This window comes from Nuphar pumila, chromosome 1, assembly GCF_984573655.1.
Source record: "Nuphar pumila chromosome 1, dmNupPumi1.hap1.1, whole genome shotgun sequence".
Lineage (NCBI taxonomy): Eukaryota > Viridiplantae > Streptophyta > Magnoliopsida > Nymphaeales > Nymphaeaceae > Nuphar > Nuphar pumila.
Window position 1 is genome coordinate 1,527,968 of NC_143249.1, and position 19,198 is coordinate 1,547,165.

Below are 19,198 nucleotides of genomic sequence, written 5' to 3' on the forward strand. Positions count from 1 at the left end.
AAGAGAAAAAACACTCTAACTTGGAACTTGAAGGCTCTTAAATATTAGTCATACGCCACATTTGTCATGGTTTCCTGTGTTGCTGTTTAAATATAATATTTATAAACATTTGTTGCATGATCTGGTGGTTTTTGTGGATCAAAGTATTATTTCACTGCACACAAGCATCAATGAGATAAGCCTTGATTTTGTTAATGAATCTTAAGTTTTAAGGCATTGACATGGACATCCATTCTTTCGAGACAGGGCTTCATTATTTGAGACGCTGACACCAATGGACCCATGACGGGAGTGCAGATCGGGTGATTTATCAAATCACATTGGGAAAGTGATCTGCCATCCTCACCGTCCATTACGGTAATCAATGGTCACCATTATATGACTGCCAATGATGATGATGTCGTCAAACATTTTGGTGGGCCCCACAACTTGCAGAGCTAACCGTAGGATTGAAACAATGAACGGTGGGGATGTCAGATCACTTTATTAAAGTGATTTGAGAGATCACCTGATCTACTCTCACCACGACGCCAAGGCTGCCTACATTTCCTTACCAGGTTGGGCTGGTTGCTTGTGTATTGGGTTTAGCCCTCCACTCACCCCTTTTTCCTTGATGTGTCTTAACCTCAAATTTCCGTACTACCCTTTGTATCAGTCAAGGTATCTTTTGTCCTTAACCAAGAGGGGAAGTTGATTATGTGAGATTGGTAACAAGTATGAAGGTTAAGGATAAGTCTCCCATTCTAATCACACACTAGCTAGATTAGATGTAAACGGCAAATGCTTCAAAATAGAACATCTTCCTTCATACACACAGAAATGCCCTGCAATGTAAAACCAATAATTTGTGGGCAATCTGGTTAACTTTCACAAAATACAGACACACACACATATTCATTAGTTGGTCATCAAGAAAATTGATGAAAACCAATTTGATTGCTTGCTTAAATGGTTTTTCTGCTTTCCATCAGTGGAGGGCAGCCGTGTATGCAATTGCTAAAAAATTCAAAATTGAGAAGGGTCCTATGGATATATATATATATATATATATATATATATATATATATATATATATATATATATATATATATATATATATATATATATATATATATATATATATAGAGAGAGAGAGAGAGAGAGAGGTAGTTTGGATAATTGTGGTATATTCTATGGGCATTTTAGTGTTTAACCTCTATAAATTAGATAGTGATGGGCTGATGGCATCTTCAGCACAACCCCCGTGATCAACCCCTCCCTCTTGAGTTGGTAGTACCATGAGCATGAAACAACTAGAAGATCAAATGCAACTCCTTTCTGACTTGTACTCGGTGGTTCGACCACCCTTACCTGAAGGTATCGCTGTATCTGTGACACCCTCACTCTTACTGCATTCAGAAGCTTCTGTGGACATGGACCCCTTGAGGCTCATAGGCAATGTCTTGTGTCCTACAGGTGAGACTAGGCCCAGACGCAGGAGAAAGAAAGCCAAGGCCGAGCCTTCTGTAGCAAATATGAAGAAACACAGACTTAGTGCAGAGCAAGTGAATTTCTTGGAGTTGAACTTCTGGGACGAGCACAAGTTGCAGTCTGAGAGGAAGGCTCAGCTCGCGTCGGCGCTTGGGCTCGACCCACGGCAGGTCGCAGTATGGTTCCAGAACCGGCGAGCCTGCTGGAAGAGAAAACAACTAGAGGAGGACTACAATAGACTCAAATCCTTGAATGCAAATGCAAACGCAGAGAAGTGCAAGCTTGAAACAGAGGTGGGCCTTAACTTGGGAGTAAGAAGTTTTCATAGCAAATGGGTTTTAACTAATTGAGGTTTGCTATATGATGCATGGTTTATTATATACGGTCTCACGAGCCTTAACCAAGGAGACTCTTGTAATGATTATCTTTATACGGCAAAACTTTTGTCATCACAGTAGAGATATTGTAGTTGGTGAACTCGGTTACATTTTATGTTTTATCAAGACAAGCATATGTTACTAGAAATTTGTTTTCTTCCCATTAAAACAACTTGTCCAAGTCTTTTTGGTGAAAAGATTTGTCTCATTGTTTCTTGCAACCTTTTTCCTGGTTGCTTCTTGTCTCCCTTGATGCTTGTGTGCTGATCTTAAGCCACATTTTGACAGGTTATCAAGCTCAAGGAGATGTTGGCAGAAGCAGAGAAAGAGATCTCCAGGCTCTCAGCGAAGAGTTGCAGTCCAAGCTCATCTTTCTCCATGGACGCGGCACTGCAGGCGTTTCCGGTGGAGTTTGAGATCGACCAGCTGCAAGATTATATCATGTATACTCCAGACAATATCAACATTTACAGTATGGATTGGGCTGCTCTCTACTGATCTAGTCTCTGATGAGCTAATCATATATATTTATGTACGTGTTTACCCCCCCCCCCCCCCCCACACACACACACACACACCCAATGTACATATAACACCACTTGTATGTAGATTTTCTTAAGATGATGATTAATGTATATATATTTCTCCTTTTGTACGTGAGAACTGCATGAGATTGTCTTCACTCTTAGTTTATCTGGTTTTCTGGTTGTGCAATGCCTGAAATGCACTCCGGGATTTTACTTAAAGAATTTGACTACTACAAAGAAACTATTTTCTAGAAGAAGAATGTTGCATGGCCGAAGTTTTCCATGAAAAAATTTGACGAGTCTCTAATATGATAACCATCTTTTGATTCAGATATCCAGACTTCAGAACTAGTGGCACATACGTACTCAGGTTGCTTGGGCTAATTGAGCTTAATTATGCTCTTGGCAACAGCTTGTAATTGCCATATGATATCACATAGAATTGTCCCCAGAATGTGAAGCACATATCCTTTCTGAGGTTACACGAGAGCCTAGCTAACAACTTGGCAGGCTGAAGAAAGTGGTGTCATCCAATTAAACTCTAGAGGGTGAAGGGTCAGGATCACAATAAACACGAGTCCATGTTCCTTCCAAGTGCCAAGTCAATTTCTTGTTTGGTCATTTCACACGAAGCCTGCCCGAGTTCATAAACCCAATTAATTAATGTTCCCACTAGTTGTAGCGGTATAGAAAATTCATGAACTAGGCTTTTCCACGTGAAGCCCAACCCGGCCAGGAGAAAGGTTTGGACTTTGGAGTTGATGAATCACAACAAGTTCTTTGTCATCTCTTCTCTCAAATTAGAAAGGTGGCTACGCTTTAGTAAAAGCCGAGTGACTGTGAGAAAAGAAAAAGGTTCTTTGTGTAATTAACAGTGAACACCAATGTCTCTCTCGTCTTCAATTCCAGTAACCCTGAAGAAACAGACTCCGAGTCCGTTTCTCGTCTTTCAGCTGACTCCAAAGGCTGGACTTGCCTGGCGTGCTTGCGTGTCCTCGTCGTGTAGTAGTGGGACTGTCATGTCATCTTTTCTTTTGAATATGCCCTCAAAGGCTGCCCAGGGTTTTTGTTTGTCCCAATTATGTAATTCCAATGTTGTAGTTGTTGCTGATAGCCCTCTACCAAAAGTTACCTCTGTTGTCCACTTCCACTATTTAATGTCATGCAATCAAACATGGTCCACGAGGACAGCTCCGCTCGTCTGTTAAGCCCAACTTGTGAACCACACGGCACCAAGTTGATGGGGGCATCACAAGTTCAGACCTCATAGTTCAGTAGGGCTTCAATCAATGGGTGTGTGCCCTTTGCTGCTAAGTTGAAGCTGGGTGTACTTTCTCGGATGAACGATGGAAACACGAGGTTTTATGTCGATGAACTCGACAATAGTTTTTCTTATTATCTAAAAAAATAATAATTTATTTTACCTTTAAAAATAATGTCATTTCACATAATAGCTGCAAGATATCATAGTATTCCTCAAATATTCACCCGCTTGATTTTTCACAGAATATGAGGGCATTTTTTTATGATTTTATCTTTCCGCTAAAACTCACCATTTCAGCGAAACTGAGATTCACCTATACAGTTTTAGCGAAACTTATCATTTCAATAAAACTGGTAGCTAGAGAAACTAAGATGATCTGAAATTTCCTATACATCTAAATGGCAAAACATAGTTTAGTTGGCATAGAACTAATAAATCACAATTGTGTGACTTTTATTTTATAACTACTTATTTTATTTCACTCCACCACCATCATTATCATTACTACCACTTCTTTACCTTTAGTATGCCATCACCAGTATCACCATTACTACGACCCTCATCCATCACTATTGCCATCACCACCGTTACCACTATCACGGTCACCACCGCCACTACTACCAAGGTTGGCAAACTCGTCAAGTCAACTCAGTTGATTTGGTAACTTGTTCTGAAATAAGTACTTGGCTTGAACCGGCCAACTCCCCTAAATAGGTCAAACTCTACCTAAACCGTTCAAGTTGAGACATTTAATGAATGCAGTTTTTAAAAGTTTTTTTTTTATAAGAGAACCAAGAACAAGTAAAAAATGTAAATTTGTCAATTTAGTTCTTCTTTCGTATCATTAGTGCTTAGGTTTTTCCTATGACATGCAACTTTAAGAAGAGGACAAGCATGACTTTTCCTGCTCCTTGCCAACATTGAGTCTTGGTTGCATGGGATATTAATTGAGAATTGAAAGTCAAGGTTGGGCTTCAGACTTTTGGCCCATGATCTATTTTATTTTTTGTATATTATTTTTATTTATTAGTTATTTTAAAATCTAGATGCATTTTATTCACTATTCTATTGCAATCATGTTTTGCTATTTTATTGCAACTTAGTTTTGATGGCAGTCGAGTTTCGTTAAAATTGTATAGGTGAATCTCAGTCGTCTTGTTGAAATTGTAAGTTTCACTAAAATAGTATTGATGAATCTCAGTTTTGGCTAAAATAGTGAGTTTCCCTGCTTCATGTTTTAAAAGAAGGGTAAAACTGTTAGAAATGCCCTCATATTCAGCAAAAAATAGAGCAGCTGGGTATTCGAGGATTATCGCGATATCTTGTGGCTGTTCTATGAATTTTTATTAGTACGGTCATTTTCTGTAAAAAAAACACGAGTATTTGATATCATGCAATGAAAATGACCCTATGAACTAAAATGTGAGTGTGAAGGTTAGCTGGACCAATTACTCCTATACGTTATTTCTCTTTCCAATCGATAAATGCACCAAACTAGCATGGACTAACGATCGTGTTAAAAATATGAAGGGGTATACAGATCATTATTTTATACGTTAGTATCCACAGCTGTCCACTCAAGATAAGAAAAGCAAAAAAAAAAAAAAACAAGAGTTTTGGAAGAAAGCCAGTGAGGTGGGGTGGTGGGGGAGAACATGGATAAGCTTGGAAGCGAATGCTTAGGGATGCAGTTTCCTTTTAGCTAATCATGTGCTTACCATTTTAGTAATCACTTAAAGAATCAATTAACCGGTCATTCTACCAAGCTTTTTTTTTTTTTTTTAAATGGAAGCTGGGGTTAGGCAGAACCCTACCAGTTATACAACTATACCATTGGGTTTTGAATCTGCAACGCCCCCCAACACAAGGTGACGTACACTAGCTGCTCCACCAAAGCTTTAAAGTTGGTGGATGCCACTTTTTTACTCGCCAACCTATTTGTTTTTTTTTTTTAACTCACCAGATGAAGGTTCAGGGTTGTGATGGCTGGCTGTAGTATGCCCTACTTTCTTTATATAATTTTGATGGGATTCTATTGGGCAAGTGTGGTACAGGTCGAGACAAATGGAGAAAGGAGGGTAGGCGTAGGACCACTTACACTAACCTGGCTCCTAAGGTGGAGGGATATGTACATTTTTCATGCGGCATACTAATGTACACCTTAACACTAGCATTTCCTTTTTTTTTTTTGAAGGTAAGCTGGGGTTAGGCGGGGCCCTACCAGAATAACAGCTGCCACTGTAGCAGAGGGATTCGATCCTAGGCCTTCAGCTTGACACCGGACCCCGCTTACCACATGGGATACCAACTCGGTGGTGCATTTCTTGGTGAGCAAACTGCCACTTCTTTATTAAGGTAAAAGGATGGCATATGGAATATACGGTGCGCAATCATGATGGCCGAATTTTTGGAGGCAGGTTGTTTCACCCACGATGGGAACTTGGAAGATCAGCAGTGGTATGCATGGCAAACTATTCTCATAACAACAGGCACAGTAGGGAATGTCATCCATCGTTGAAACCAGTTGGATAGATCTTGCCCATAAATTATTGCAAGTTGGGGAAGGCAGGGGCCAGAAGGGTACCTATGGGGCTTTTGAAAGTTTTGTACGGTTTTGATAGGGTTCAGATTAACTATAGCTATTGTAAATCTCATTTTTTGGTTAAACAACAAAACTAACCAGAGGGGAAGGAAACATTCATTCAAATATAAACACACTTCAAAAAATAAACATACATTCTCTCCAACCCCTCCCGTACTTTATCTTTAAACACACTTTAAAAAACAAACATACATCCTCTCCAACCCATTTCCCTATATCTTCTCCAATCCTGCAACAAACACACTTCAAGAATGAATATAATATGACAATTTAAAAAAAATTATAAAAAAAAATAATTATGACAATGTTAATGATGATGATAGTAGTATGAGAATTGAGTCTGATAACTTACAAATATTTTAATCACAATACGATTTAAGGCTCAATAATGTTTTTATAATTTTTTGCACTTTCATGAGAATCTGAAAAAGCATAAAGATAACATTAACAAAATATTTTTTCACGTTTAAGAAGATATCAACTTCAATTTAATATATATATATATATATATATATATATATATATATATTAGCTTCACACTAACTACAACATCTCATTATGGTAAAAATTAATATAGGCCAAACAAAAATAAAAGATATAAATAAACACATGTCCTTAAGATATAACATGACATAAAAAACTATGACATATGCATCCAACAAATAGACATCTAATAGTCTTATTCATGAGAAAACAAGAGAGATCTAGGATGAAGAGTTTTGTCTGAGAGAATCTATGAAGGATTGCATCTGGTATTTGAGTTTTCTAGTTTCTTCTCTCTTGCTCTTGATCTTCTCTCTCTTGCTCTAGTTGTTGAAGGTGTCTCTTCCGTTCTTCTCTCTCTCGCTCATGTTGAACTACGTCTATCCCTTATTTTTCTCTTAATTGTTGGAGCTCTGACAGCATCACCTTCAGCTGAGAAGATAGTTTTGAAACATGAGTTTTGCCTTTGGATGAAATGACAAATGTATTCATCCCTCTCACATGTTCAGATCGCTCTCTAAGGACTTTTGCAAATATGTCTCGTTGTGACATCAACGAGCCTCCTTGTAAAGAACATGCTTTATTACTTTCAATCTTCACATAGTGCAGTTTGTTCTGCACGACGTTAATATTTGGTTATCAATAACTAATGATAATGTACAAAATAAAATGAATGAATGTGGCTTCTGCTTCACTGCTATAAAGTGTGAGTTACTTACAAAAGTATCTTCTGCTTCGCTAGAGATGAATGTCGTGCGATCTGAATGGGTGTGTGTCTCTTTGTAGAATGCACTCATTGTTGGTTCATGCCTTTCCATTTCAATCTGAAAATAACAAATTCAGAATTTATTAAAACAAACATATTTAGCACTATACTATTATATGGAAAAAAATAAACTTAGAGAATAAGAAACTTACCTTTGTATAAAACCTCTAGATGCACGAAGACGATCCACTAGTATATTGGAGTGTCTCTTTTGATCTATTCGAGAAGTTTTTCTCTGGTGTCCATCGTTAACCAAAGAAAGATCAATTAGTTTACAAAAATCTAAAAATTTGAACATTTATTTACTTATGAATATATATTCAAAATTTATCGTCTAATAGTCTTCAGTGAAAAAGTTATAAATCTCTTTCCATGCCTCATAATCGACTCTCTCGAGATGATGCTTTGCCGCTTTATCATAGTTTTCAAACATCTTGTAATGCTTGTAAAAAATTTCTCGCACCCTTGAGTATGATAGCTGAAGCTGCTTATCTACGATAGCATAATGTTTAGCTATATCCTTGCCTAAATCAAACTCGGCTTACACCAAATTATCAAAATACAGTTAGTAATATTTTTTTATAGATTAATCAGTTTATCAAAATATAGTCATACAATATACTTACATAAAATGTCTCACACAACACCATCTTCTCATCCTCCGAGACCTTCATTCATGACTTATGAGTGATGTTGGCTCGCTCTTTGATGATGCATGAAAGTCTCCTAGAGAATACAGAGGCACCCTCGGCTACGGCTCCTTGCGTCACTGGCTTGATAGTTACTGAAGTATTTCGTTGCTTGATTTTCTTCTAGTGGGATACACATTTATTCTTCCTACATTTGTTCTAAGAAGATTTTGCAGTTGCTAATTTGTTGTAAGAAACAAATATTAATAAGAATGATAGTAATAAATTTTTAATTATACTAAAAAAATATTGGATTAATGTTTACCTAAGGCCGTCATGGATGACTCTAGAACTATAGTGGTCTGTGATGTGTGGGGATCTCTTTTTCTTTCCTTAAAGTATCATCCACATATGATCTAAAGTTGATCTCTTTTAGGTATTCACCTTGGCTGGCGGGTGGTAAACTGGCCCATGGGGAGGAAGAATGACCATCTCCTCATCGTGAATGATATGTCAATATTTGTTAATTTTATACAAACAATATTAGCTTAGACTACACTGTATAGAATTGAATCATGAAAGAATATTCACTATTATACAATAACAACATTAAATCAAATGAATGACAACAACAAGATCATGGAATTAAGATAACACACAATTATGAAATATAAACAAGGGTCATATATATTTTTGAACTTGTTTTTAAGAGAAAAAAAAACACAAAGGCATTTGCATTACACTTCCTTTGTAACCCTAGATGCTTTATAAGTTGTTCTATAGATAGATGTTCAATTGCACTTATATCAATTTCTAGGTCTAGCAACGAGTCCAACCAATTAGGATTTTCTAACAACATCTGTTTAGTACTTGGCATATATATTAGTTAAAATTTTGTTTGAATCAAGAAATTTTTCTATTTTATAACACAAATTTATTTGGTAATTGCATTTAAAAGGTCATTGTCTATATACAACAACAATGAATTGCGAGTATGGTGTTTTTTCAAGAGGCCTAACAAATTTATAAGCATTCAAACACACACACACACACACACACTCACTCACACACACATATTTAAGGTCAACTCCAACATATTTTAATATCAAACTTATCTTCATGAACTGTATGAAGTTGATATTCACTATCTCCAAAATTAAATCTTATGACACGTTGACAATGATTAAATTAACTGGCATGATAAATAAAATGTGTTGAACACATGTAATGTTAGATCTACCATATGGTTGTTGAATCCAAGCAAACAAGATAGTACACAGCGTGTAGTATCTTAGTCCCCCACCATTCTTTCTATATATAGTAATTAGTCTTTCTTAATGTGGAAGCAAATGTACCAGTTCAAGAAGTCATAGTGTGGGTGTTTTGTGCTTTATATACAAGCTTGCAATTGTATTTACCATTACATTGTTTATGCTAAATTATTCACATCGTCAAATCCATATTCTGGATCATATCCAAAATCTTGCCCCACTTCAGAATCCATTCCAATTGCCTTATTAATTAAGGAAGAATCCTCTCAGGATAACCCCTCCAGAGTTTTACTCAATTATGCCTTGGTAATCAGAATAGTCCTTGTTCTGACCTGTTCAAGACTCTGATTAATGAAGGACATGTGTTAACTAATCAAGCTCAGTCCAGAAGGTTCCACACTTAGAAGATTTTTGCAAAAAAGGACATCCCATAAAAGATCAGACTCTAATCTCCTTGATTACAGAATAAATTGTAATAGAACTCTTAACAATCCTTATCGTTAGAGTGAGGCAGACATCCCTCGCTAATGTAATTCTTGTTATAAATAGTGGAACCTCCCACACACAAGTGATTGATTATCGTGTGAGAGAGTATTCATGGATGTATGTGCTCATTCACCGAACCACGTTAAAATTGTGCCTCCTTTCTTTCTAGTCTGTGTGCGATTGTGATTTTGTGAAGAAGATCCCTGCTCTTTTATGGTATTTGATCTCTCCTCGTCCAAGTGACCCTCTCTTCATTCCTAGTTTCAATGGATCTTCATCAACTCCTTCAATTCAGATAAGTTCTTCCCTTTTTCTTGTGTTACCAGCTCCAGCAAGTTTATAACAAATAATTTTTTACTTTGGTTGTCTCAGTTTACTCTATTATTGTTGTCCTATGATCTTTATGGATTCATAAATGGGTCAAAGCCATGCCCAGATAAACATGTTTTGTCCTCTGATGAAAAAACTTTGGTAGTTAAACCATATTATCATGTTTGGCTCAAACATGACCAACTTTGGTTAAGTTGAATTATATCAAGTCTTTCAGAGACCGTTCATGCACAAGTCTTGGACCAAACCATGCCCTGCACTGGGTGAGTCTGACAACCTCGATGCAGGCCACCTAGGTTAAAATTGTGTATGGACCCTGAGTCAGATATAGGTATGGGTTTTATAAACAAACAGATAGGGACCCTATAACAACTAGATATGAATTCTATAACAAGGATATGGATCTTATAATAATTGGGATGGATCATACAGGAAGCAAATGTGTCCTAAAAAAAAGAACCAAGCTTGTGAGAGAGAGAGAGGGGGGGGGAGGAGAGCTTGAGAGATGAGAAGAATGGTAGAGGATTGGAGTTTATATAAGCCCCAGCCCCAGACCACCCATAAAGGGGTCTTAAATGGGTCCAAACATACCACAATAAAGGGCCATGGCTGGCCATGCCCAAATGGCTATGAAGAGAGGGGCATGAATTCTAGACCAAAAAGGATAAGAACGAGGTCCAAAATGGCATTGGCAAGGTCAGTAACATCCAAGACTAGGTCAATAGTCAAAAGGGTTGGGTGGCTTATAGACTGTTTGGACCATAAATGCCCATGCAAAGATGTTGGGCATGGTCCAAAAAGATCCAAGGTAATTTAAGGTTGGGTCAAAATATGTTAATGGGCTAGTCAAAGATCAATTTTAGACTTGGAAATTAAATTTGTCTCAAGTACTAAAAGGATAGGTTAAAGACCAAACTCAAACTGAAAGTCAAATCAAAATCTAAATCCAAGTCCAAAGGTCAAAGTTCAAGATTCAAGAACCAAAGGTGTAAAGTTCAAAGTTCAAGAATAAAAGGATGTACAAGCCCAAGATCTAATACCCCTTGTGGATCTTTCCCTCTAAGGCAACACCCTTCTATATAAGGACAAGAAAAAATAGTATAATTTTCAATATGAGACTAAACTTATAGGAAAGACAAGAAACCCACAAACTTAGAGAAATATAAAAAATAGTGTTGGATACTTTGGTAGTTTTGGGCCAAAACCCCAATAGTTTGGACGCCATCTCTTTGACTAGAGTGATCAAAAAATTCATTAACAAGTTGCTTGTCACTTGGGACTTCAATATCATTCATGATGGCATCTCTTCAATAATCAGATCCTTCAGTCACTTTATTGCAGTCAGAAAATCTGAGCAAACTCCTCATTTTTTTCTATAAGAATATCAGATGAGAAGAAGAAGAACTCACAATATAACGTGGTTTGAATCTATATGAGTGCATATTCATGACCTCTCAAGGTTCTCTCACTCTCTCAATGTTCCATGAGAGGAGAGATTTCATTAATAATGTCAATATATGAGTTATAATTATTTGGATTTTCTTTCCTCTACTTTCTCCTTGATTATAGGGATATTCGGAACATTTTTTAGAACCTTTCAATGTTTAGAATCTAACCAATTATTGAGTATCCTTATCATCTTTGGCTAACTCTATCAAGTTGGCACTAATGCTACATTTGCCTTCTCTTGGATCTGATATGATATTTGGATCTAATACTTTTGGGTTATCTAAATTCTCCTTAACAGACCCCCTCAAGCTCATTGGATGAGCACTAACATTGAGCTTCTCATTAAAGTCAACTTGTTTGATGACAAAAGTTTGGTTATAATGTTAGCCAAATGATTAACGATGAAAACATATTTAACCTGCAATTTTTGCTTAGCCACATAATCTCACATGAAATAGTTGATCTCAATATGCTTAGTGTGATTATGGTACAAGGGTTTGCAGCAAGGTAGGCAAGCCCAATATTGTCACACCAAACTATGAGGATATTTTTAAGCTTGAAACCTTTAATTCTTTAAGCAAATGTGTAAGCCATAACACTTCAATTGTTGAGTTGGTGAGGGCATGATATTTGGCTTCCGTACTAGAGCAGGCTACTATATGTTGCTTCTAGCTTACCAAGATATAAGAGAAGCTCCAACAAAGATTGCAAATCCTCTATGGATTTTTTATCAAGACTATCTGCCCTCTGTGTCAAAAAATGTTGATATATGCAAGCTCTTGGAAGGAGAAATAAGTAGGCCATGACCAAGTGTATTTTACATATTGTAGAATCCATTTGACTGTTGTCCAATGAGTGGTAGTGGGTCGGTGGATATAATGACAGACCTTGTTCACTATGAATGCTCAATTTGGTCTTGTGAGTGTAAGGTACTGCAAAGCCCCTATAGTTTGGTGATATTGAGTGGGGTTATCAAGAGCTTCGCCTTCATGAGCAGATAACTTTATAGACATGGTCATTGGAGTAGAGACACGTTTAGCACCAGTCATAAGCAATTCTAACATGCATTTTTGTTGACACAAAACAATACCTTAAGGAGTATGGAAGACTTCAATGCCTAGAAAATAATGAAACATGCCCAAATCCTTAATGAAAAATTCTTCTCCCAAACATTTGATAATGGTTTGTAGTTGAGAGTCAAAATTTCTTATGATGATAATATCATCCCCATAGATGAGCATGTATACCATAGAGTGAGGTGTTTAGGATAAAACAAGAAGGATTCACTTTAGACCCAACAAATCTGGTGCTCAACAAAAATGAACTCAACCTTTGAAACCAGGGAACTGAACATCATGTTTCCTAATCATTCACCCATAAGAAATAACAATAGTAAGGAGAGTGCGAACATTAGGAGGTTTAACCACGGGGCTAAATGTTTCAAAATAATTAATCTCCTCTTCCTAAGTATACCCTTTGGCAGCCGCTTCGTTTGATTTTGTATATACACTTAGAAACAACATTATAAGATTGTGATGGTGAAACTAAACTCCTTATACCATTTCTAAGTAAAGCATGAAATTCATCCGGCATAGCTTGTCTCAAATGACTATCTTTGTTAGCTTGGGTGAAGCAGATAGGTTCACGGGTTTGGTTAAGTTCTGTGAGAAGGACTATGAGGATAGGATATTTGGTGTTGACATAGTTCTTGGGTTTCAAAGAATCGGTTTGAGAATGGGTAATCATAGGATTTTGTCGAGTAAGAACAAGATTAGGTGAGGGTATTGGTTTAGGAGAGGTTGGATGAGAGGGACTAAGGGGAGATATATATAGCTCAACTTGGTTCAGGTGTGATGATTTAGGTGAAGGATTATTAGGTTGTGAGGTCCATGGAGTTGGTTCATCAGATACCTCTTATTAAAAAATATTAGAGGGGGATATGATTGGTAGAGGGGATTTTGAGGGGTTTGGGGTCGATTTTATGAATGTGATATGATGGGAATAGGTATAGGAGGGGTAACGATATAGAAGATTCAAGGTCATGAGATGCAGTTTGATTTTGTTTAAATGGAATAAAATCACTCTCATCAAAATAACGTTCCTGCTTACTGCCACCTTGCTATTTGCAAAATTAAGGCATAAATAGCCTTTATGCTGCCCACTATATCCAAGGAAAATACTTTTTGGCACTTCTGAACTGTAACTTATGCGAGTTAAGTGGGCGAAGACAAAGGTAACATGCACACCCCAATGTCTTGAAAAACTTGTAATTAGGAGCATTTTTAATAAAATTTGAAACAAGGATTTCATATTTGTCACAATAGATGGCAAGCGGTTGATCAAATATTCTACAATGACAAAGGTGTAATCCTAATATTTTTGGAGAAGCTCAGACTGTGCAAGCAAAGTTTGACCTGTTTCCATTTGACCTGTTTCCACTATGTGTCTATGCTTGCGTTCAACACATCCATTTTGTTGGTGCATGTGTGAGCAAGTGATTTTGTGTTCAATCCCGCACAATTTTAAATATGTAGATAGAGCTCTATATTCACTTCCCATCCACTTTGAAGTGACTTGGTTTTCCTTTCAAATTTGTTTTCAATTAGTTGTTTGAAAATCTTGAAATATCGAGAAAACCTGGGATTTACGCTCAATAACAAATATCCAAGTGAATCTAGAAAATGCATCAACAAATTAGCATAATAATAATGTCCTTTGGTGCTTGGGATTGGAGAAGGACCCCAAACATCCGAGAAGACCAAGTCAAAAGGGTCAGATACCTTGTGAGTGGCTGATTCAGCAGCAAGCTATGTCACATGGGTACAGGTGCGGGTGCGGGTGCGGGTGCGGATGCGACACGTACGGGTGCGGCTCAATTCCAAAAAATTTGGACACGGGGACTCTTCTATATATATATATATATTAAAAAAATATTTTAAATATATATAATTATATATAACAATAAATTAACACATAAAGATTATAAAATTTAAAGCAAAAATAAAAAAGCAATTCTTAACAACACAAACTTTCCAAAATATAACACATAAAGAAGCTTGTGAGTGTGATAAACAACAAAACTTATCATAAATCTGCCTCATCGTCTGAATTAGAGGGAAGAACATGATCGATGTAGTCCATGTTGAGAGTATAAAAACCTGTGAAAATAGTCTTACATAGATTACAATGAAACTGCACATTCCCACCACCACCACTACTAGCTTTTACCCTTTTTGTCACAAGCCTCCAAAGTGGTTGAGAAACTTCTAATTCAGGGTTAGAACTTGAACCAAATGTATTGACACTACCGCTAGAACTCACCATTATATTTGAAAAGTAAAAATTGAAAAGAAAATAAGTAAATAAAATAAAGTTAATAAACACTTCAAAATAATAGTAATAGAAGCTCCAGGTTCGTTCCCCCTGTGCAAATCAGGTTCGAACCCGGCCTTCCTCTGCAAACCAGGTTCGAGATAGGGGGCATACCCCATGTCTAACGCAAAAAGGAGAGGCAGGGCAAGCCCCTGCTGAACCTTAACAGTGACAGGGGCTTCCCCCTTGCCAAAAAGTCAAATGCAGCAGGGGAAACGAGGAGGGGTCGAGCCTCTCCTCATTTTCCTTTTATTCGACAGGGGTAAGAAGGAGTGGGGGAAGGAGGGGGATCGGCTGACAGGTTGAGCCTTGCCACGTCGGACAGAAGGGAAACGAGGGGTCGAGCCCCTCTTATGTGAATCGAAGGTAAAGGGAAGGGTCGAGCCCCTCTTTTGCAAGGCTAAGAAGTAGGAGTGGGGGAAGAAGGGCTCGACCCCTCGTTTCCCTTCTGTCCGGTGTGGCAAGGCTCGACCTGTCAGTCGAGCCCCCTCCTTCCCCCACTCCTTACCCCTGCCGAACAAAAGGGAAACGAGGAGGGGCTCAGCCCCTCCTCGTTTCCCTTGTTGTTCGGCGGGGTAAGGCACGGCCTATCAGCTGAGCCCCCTCCTTACCCCTGTGATAAAAGGGAAACGAGAAGGGGTTGAGCCCCTCCTCTATGAATCAAAGGCATAGGGAGGGACCAAGCCCCTCTTCTGCGAGCAGAGGGTGCAGGGAGGGGGGGAGAGCCCCTCTTCTGCAAGCAGAGGGTGTGGGGAGGGGCCTGCCTGACATAAGTGAAACGAGGAGGGGTCAAGCCCCTCCTTTGTGAATAGGAGGCACAGAGAGGGGTCGAGCCCCTCTTTTGTGAGCAGAGGGTGCAAGGAGGGAGGTTGCGAGCAGAGGGTGCAGGAGGGTCGACATACCTGTTGAGTGTTGACGGAGGGGGAGACGGTGGCTGGCACCTATGCGTACTATCGCCGACGTGGGTGTAGGAGAAAGCTGCAGGGGCTGAGGGGGAGAGGCAAAATCGAGAGGGTAAGCCCCTCCCCCTGTCGATAAACCCCTTTTAGGGTTCGGCTGCAGATGAAATTTGAATCTGGGTCGGGTCCAAAACGTATTTTAAAAATCAAAATAGACATTTTTGGACTCGGTCAAAGTTGACCGAGTCCAAAATGTGGACGGACTCAGTCTCGACTCGTTGACTGAGTTCGACTCGGCATTGACCGAGTCTGAAGCTGCACCCGAGTCCGCACCCGTGTCGGAGCGTATCGACTCGGGTGCGGCGCCTCCTTAGCCGAGTCCGTGTGACTTAGGCAGCAAGTGACTCTTACCCTATTGACATGCCCCCACAGACTTTATGTTGAATATTATTAAAATACAGGAGTTCATATTTATTGAGAATATGTTGCACCAGATTATTGAACCTCCAATGCCATTCTTCCATTGATGCTCTTTCTCTCACATATGCTGCCTGCCTTTTGAATTAGATTTGGCCAATCTACTTTATTGATGTCTAGTCAGTATAGACCACCATCATTTGAACCCTCCACAACTGTTTTCCTCATCTTGCATTCCTTTACAAAACAACGATCAACATGAAATTCAAGAAAAAACATCCTTGTAAACTTGTGAACTGATAAAAGGTTACGAGTAATTACGGGAATATTGAATCTAACAGAGCGGACCTAGTTGCTCGCCTAATCAGAACGTTGGAAGGAAGAGGTTAGTATTCCATTTTTTTTGGAAAAGCATGTAGATATTGTTTATTCATTTGATAGTATTAGACTCATACAATAAGTGAAAAAAAAATTGTGTAAAAGGCTAGCACAGTTAGCAAGAGGGGGAATGGTGGTCATGGAAAGACCGCCTGCCCACTTTTGTAAGTTAATTTTCTGCTTTCTGAATGAACTGGTAGGGGTCTGCTTAACCCCAGCTTGCCTATTGAAAAAAAAGAGTAATGACGGGAACATGTAATATATCTTTCAAGATAATTTTAGACTCGGAATCACTAAAAATATAGTTGCCAATATTCTTGATTTTCAAATCTGATCCGCAATTTTGACATTTACTTCCATGGTACTCAGACTGAAGCGAAAGGTTGTTCAGATCGGCCATGACATGGTGTGGCTGGTACCACACCCTATCGTCCATTTGATTTGATGTAGTGGCATTGTATACTTCAGGTGGTGTTTCATCCTTTTGAAACTTAATGACTTTGCATTGCAGTGCGCTCAATGACTTTGTTTACGACATGCCTGACATGTTGTTACTGTGATGCTATATGGCCTTGATTGCCACATGAATGTGTGAGACTGACCTTGCGGTCCGTAGCCTCTTCCATTTCCACCTCTGTCGTGAAACCAACCTCCACTACGACCTCTATTACTCTCTCTACCAATACGACCTTGGTTTTGGTTATATTGGGGCTGTTTGTATGTCAAATTTGCCATCGGATTTTCGGGTTCGTCAAGCTCATGAAGTTGAGCTTCATGAACCAACAACATACCCAGCATGCCATCAACGGTAATCAGATACTCACGAGTATTTAATGCAGTGCTTAAGGAACCGTAATCATGCATAGGTAGACCAGTATGCATGCCATCAAGGGTAAACGGGTTTTGATTTCTCTTTGTAAGAGATCGAGTAGCATTCCTCTGCAGGTGAAACAATGTCAACGGTATGCCTCCGCATAATGATCCTTTCCAATTTTATCTTGATGGACTGAAGATGACTAAAGCCCGGAGGGAAAATAACAAACAAAATGTTTGAATTTTTAGTTTTATAAAGCTGTCAATCTTCTTATTACACTTTTTTTTTTACAGAGAAAGCTGGGGTTAGACAGACCCCTGCCAGTTATACAACTATACAATTGGGAATCGAACTTGCAATGTCCCAGCACAAGTTGACGTGCACTAACTGCTCCTACCAGACAACCGGAGCCCCCGTTGGTTCTCACTACACTTTTTTCCCAAGGAACACGAGACAAAATTCATGGTTTACCTTAAAATCATGGTAGACTTGAGCATGTGTTTTAGTGAAGCGTCATCCTACTCCTGTAGTAGTTGTAACTCCTATAAAGTCATAGCCGATAAATTCAGTTACAAGATCTCTTTAATAATCTAATTTTACCAAAACCATCAACGTGCACTTTAGGAAAAATTGTGTTCCAGCTCTTCGTCATGCTTCTTCCAGGATGCATCAACAGCTGGATCCCTAGTCCACATAAAGATGAAAAAACCAAAATAAAAGTGACTCCGGCCCACTGAACATAAGGTGGATTAGATGAACTCTATTTGGTTCTAGTATGAGCAACCCCCCAATCCCTATCCTCCACGAAAGTTATTCGAAATAGAACCCATTTTTCTTGTTTTCTAGAGACTCATGATAAACATGAAGGAAGTAGACTAAATATAGCATGGAGGTTAATTAATGGCTCCAAAGGTTTGCTCGGACCCTTTTTCCTGCAAAAATCAAAAACACCTTTTCAAAATGGCCCATGTACATGGATGATATGCAAACATCTCCCGGATGCTTCCACGTGGGATATGATGAATGCTTCACAAATGTGGATTTCCTTTTTCCCGTTTTGAGAGCCAAAAATTTGGATGGGATGGATGTGAAAAAAGAGGCAGTGAGCATAAAGTAAGACCAGCGGGACCCAATTGAATCAACTGCCTCGTTCGATCACCACCAAAACAAATGGCTCACATCCAAACCGTTCACTCTTTTAGTACCTCCATGTCATGTCAACAGGCACCATGGGACTTTAGATAATGCAAAGTGCATTGACTAGATGCGTGGCAAAATCCAAACTTCTCTTCTGCGGATGTATTGAACGTCTATGACTCTATGCTAGACAGCATTAGGGGTGCAACTGGGTCGGGATCTGGTCGGGTCCTAAATCGGGTTTAAAAATTAGACCCAAACTCAATTCATTCTATTTAGGGTCCGAGTTCAAGTTCGGGTATAGCTGAGAAATATAGATTAATATGGGTTAACAGGTTTGAGTATATCATGTTGGGTCTTGAACAGACCAGATGTTTAATCAGGTCTAAGAATTAAAACCAATCTCGACCCAATTTTATTCGGGTTCAGGTTCGGATTAGGGCATGATTGACAAATATAAACCCATTGGTTTAACGGGTTCCAGTATGATGGATTCTGATCTTAACGAGTTTGAGTTTCAGCTTGAG

General features: G+C 38.6%; 1 pseudogene; it reads left to right on the plus strand.

The window, feature by feature from the left end:
• The first annotated feature begins 1,277 nt into the window (after positions 1–1,277).
• Positions 1,278–2,345, plus strand: LOC149847645 (homeobox-leucine zipper protein ATHB-40 pseudogene; annotated as a pseudogene).
• Positions 2,346–19,198: the final 16,853 nt, after the last annotated feature.